Source organism: Mastomys coucha, unplaced genomic scaffold, assembly GCF_008632895.1.
Source record: "Mastomys coucha isolate ucsf_1 unplaced genomic scaffold, UCSF_Mcou_1 pScaffold15, whole genome shotgun sequence".
Classification (NCBI taxonomy): domain Eukaryota; kingdom Metazoa; phylum Chordata; class Mammalia; order Rodentia; family Muridae; genus Mastomys; species Mastomys coucha.
Window position 1 is genome coordinate 131,146,050 of NW_022196897.1, and position 4,012 is coordinate 131,150,061.

The 4,012-nt window shown below is 43.9% G+C and overlaps 1 long non-coding RNA gene across 5 annotated transcripts in view; it reads right to left on the reverse strand.

The window, feature by feature from the left end:
* The window catches only part of LOC116091082, a 31,349-nt gene extending 27,365 nt beyond the window's left edge, over window positions 1–3,984 (reverse strand). For 4 of the 5 annotated variants that reach the window (XR_004118931.1, XR_004118929.1, XR_004118930.1 and 1 more), the window contains exon 1: window positions 3,797–3,984. This is a non-coding gene — a long non-coding RNA (uncharacterized LOC116091082). Of the gene's footprint in view, window positions 1–1,154; window positions 1,236–3,796 lie in introns of all 5 variants that reach the window. The other variant, XR_004118928.1, reaches the window with a different exon arrangement.
* Between the last annotated feature and the right edge of the window lie 28 nt (window positions 3,985–4,012).

The following is a 4,012-nucleotide window of genomic DNA, read 5'->3' on the forward strand; positions in this document are numbered from 1 at the left end:
CCCCCCCCCCCGCCCGTATTCTACACTGGAAATGTACAGCTTCTTTTCTTGTTGGCTTTTCCTTCTGCTCTGAACCATTGCTTTCTCCTGTCTAAAACGTTTTCTGGAATCCAAAATTTTGTTGCCAGTTCTCATTGGCTCTTGGCTTCTCATCCAACCTCTTTGTCCAAAGAGGCTAGGACCTTTTAAATTCCATTCTGATAAACTATTTCTCAGACAGTAAAATGAGCCAATTCAATCTGGATAGGATTATATTAAATGCAGGTTTATTGGGAAGTTGCTCTAGGACAAGTTCACTGGCCTCAAGGGCCAATGCCAGGTAAGTCACCATGGGGAGAGAGAAGTGGGGGAAGGGGAAGAAAGAAAGGAATTTGGAGGAGAGAGAGAGAGAGAGAGAGAGAGAGAGAGAGAGAGAGAGAGAGAGAGAGAGAGAGCGAGAGAGCGCCAGCCTCTGGAGAAAGGAGGAAGGACAGCCCAGACCCCAGCCCCTGGGCAGGAAAGTTCAGGGTTGGGGGTCAGGGTACACTAGGTAAGGACTGAGGGATGCTGAGAGAACCTGAGGCCAGGTCTGCTTTGATATGTAAAATACGTATATCAATCAGTCCACAGTGTGTGTGTGTGTGTGTGTGTGTGTGTGTGTGTGTGTCTAGCCAGGCATGGTGATATATGCCTTTGATCCCAGTACTCAGCAGGCAGGGGGAGGTGGATATCTCTGAGGGAGAGGCCAGCTTGGTCCATATAGGAAGCTCCAAGACAGCCAGAGCTACATAGTGGAGAGACCCTATCTCAAACAAACAAAAAGTGTGTGGATTCCAGAGGGTAACTTGTAGGAATTGGTTCTTTCTACTATTGTTTGTTCCCAGGGATCAAACTTGGGCAGTCAGGCTTGGAGGTATCAGCTTTACTAGACAAGGACTAGACTAGGATTTCCTTATTTTTGCTACTTTCAGGGATTAAACCTAGGACATTATGGATGCCGGGCTCTTTATCACTAAGTTACATCTCCCAGTGGTTTTAAGCTCTTAAAAAAAATCTGTATTATTTTGATTTTCGTATGAAATAGTAAGGAACAGATATATCCAGCCAGGGTCAATGCTTCCATCCTCTCCAGTTATTACTTGATAAAACACAAGGTCTTTAGCAAAGATACCTACCTACCCATGCAGGCTGTGTGATTGTCAACCTGTTCTCTAAGACATATCAGTACATATATGTACTATGTGCTTCCATAGGACCTGGAGAAACAGAAGCAGGACAATAACAGATGGAGCATCAAGACACTGGCTTGTTTAAAATGTGGACTATTGCAAGATGGATGTGAATCTAGGTCATCACTGTTTACACAGACCACATGGTGTTTTGTTTCAATGAGGAGGAAAATGTTTTGTAATTAAATGTGGTTAAAAAGCTTGTAGCTTTTTCCAACTAAGCAGCACGAGAAATTACTCACCGTACAGTGATAAATCCAAAGTTCTCTGAGGCATTGCTAAGGCAAGGAAAATGTGTAGCTGGGATAGATGTTTTCCTGGGTGTAAGAAATAAAATCTAATGCACTGAAGTGGAAATCAATAAAGCATGTCCTAGAACTGCAAATGACTGTGGGGCGATCAGGGAGGCTAATGTACTTTATGTGTTTAAGTAAATTCATTTAAATGGTGGCATGTGCCTTAAAATTCAAAGGCATTTATTTTTCTTCTTCTTTTTATTTCTTTTTCCAGAGGCAGGGTTTCTCTGTGTAGCCCTGGCTGTCCTGGAACTCACTCTGTAGACCAGGCTGACCTCGAACTCAGAAATCTGTCTGCCTCTGCCTCCCAAGTGCAGGGATTAAAGGTGTGTGCCACCACCGCCAGGCTTCAGAAGCATTTTTTAGGGACCCAGACTTCTGTGAGTTTGAGAATCTCTTCAGATTTACTTCAATTTTAAGCTTATTTTTGTTTGTTTGTTTGAGACTATGTAGGCCTGGCTGGCCTGGAACTCACTGAGGTCTACCTGCCTCTACCTCCTGAATGCTGGGATTAAAGGTGTGGACTACCATGCCTGCTGAATTTGTTTTTTGAGATATGGCCTTGCATAACCCAGGATGGCCTCATATCTTTAGGTAGCAGAGGGTGGTCAAACGGCTTGCCCTGCCTCCACCTCCCAGGTGCTGGGACTGTAGGTGTTTACCACCACCCTCAGCTTTCCGTCAATTCTTTTTTCTTATGTTAAATGTAAGGACTGCTAAAGTCATATATTTCACCTAATATTAACATATGTAATCTAAAGTAATAATCTGAGTCACCTTTTAAATAAGTCTTTTCCTATTCTGAACTAGGTGAAGAAGTATCTAGTCATCCAGATGCTTTATTTCTGAATGGCAGAATTCTGAGTCCTTGTTACTTTCTTGTTTGTACATTTCTACAAGTCTATAGTATGTTAATGTGGACATAATCCTTTTTATTAAAATAAGACAGGCTTTAAAATTTAAATAGACCTCAGATGTATTTTTAAAACCCATAAGACAAGCATGCAGGCTTTTCTGTGGCACAGAGTAAGAGAGAAGGGAGGTGGCTTGCAAGGCTGCCTCAGGCTGTTCCTGAGGGAAAAGTGGAGATGTGTCAACGCCCCTGCAGTAACTCTGCTAAGGTGTCTGTTGTTCAGGTTTTTTTCTCTCTCACATTCTTCGTTCACAGTTTCAATTCTTAAATATGCAAAGTATTTCAATTCCATTTCATTGGTTTTCCTTAGCAAGCACTTCTATGGCATTGGAAAGGTGGCAGGTACGATTCTGCATGCTAGACATGAGTCCTCTGAACAACCCTTAGAGGGGATACTATGATGGGGTACCTTGGGGGGGGGCAAAGATGGAGGCGTAGCAATAAATAACTTCTTCTGTAATGTAAATACCCTGCATAAGATGACAGTAGGTTCCCTGTAATCTCTAGATGACTTTTAAACTGGCACTGGCTAGCCTTGTACTGGGCCCCTTCAAATGCCAACAGATCAAAGGTGCTGAGCAACAAGATTGGCCACAACTTTAAGTAAGAGTCACAGGGAGAGAAGGTCTGTGTATTTTCTGTGCTTTTTCTGTGTTACTGCGAAATGCCATGTGTTGCTATTGTATAGCTAGCTAGTGGGCAGTGCTTGTGACTCAAAATCAATCTCCTGTCTCTCTCTCCTCTCTGCCTCTCTCTCTCTCCTCTCTGCCTGCCTCTCTCTCTCTCTCTCTCCTCTCTGCCTGCCTCTCTCTCTCTCTCTCTTTCTCTCTCTCTTCTCTCTGCCTGCCTCTCTCTCTCTCTCTCTCTCTCTCTGCCTGCCTCTCTCTCTCTCCTCTCTGCCTGCCTCTCTCTCTCTCTCTCTCCTCTCTGCCTGTCTCTCTCTCTCTCTCTCTCTCTCTCTCTCTCTCTCTCTCTCTTTCTCTCTCTTTCAGGCAGAGTCTCACTATTTACATCAGGATGCCCCTCAGCTTTCAGTTCTTTTGCCTTAATCTTCCAAGAGCTGGATCCATGTTTCAGCCACTATGCCCATCCCTCATGGGTTGCAAATTAGTAGCCCACAGTATCTATGAGTCAAGTGCTGCCTCTGTATTAAACTCACATTTATTTTTGAAAAAATAAAAATAAAAAAAAAAAACTAAAATTGTCTTATACCTAAACCCTCCCTCCTTCCCTCCCTCTCTCCCTCTCTCCCTCCCTCTCTCTCTTTTTTCTAAATAATCTCAATGTGCTAGAAAATTTAAGATCACATCCCTGGTTCATACCAGTGGTCGAGAGAAGTGGCCCTGAGTCATCCTTTTAGGGATCACTTCCTGACTCACCCTGTGAAGCTTCTTTGTAGTTTTGAAGCTCGCTTTTATGATTGGCTTTCTGACTCCAGCTTCTTCCTCCTTGTTACTCTGCCTACTTTCTGGAAAGGGTCTGCAGGAGCTGAGCATTAAGGCAATTGCTGATTTCCGCCGCCAGAGAGAGCTGCGACGCTACTCTTGTTGCCCAGCAACCTCTGGTCCGGAAGTAGTTCTTTGTCCCACCCCAGG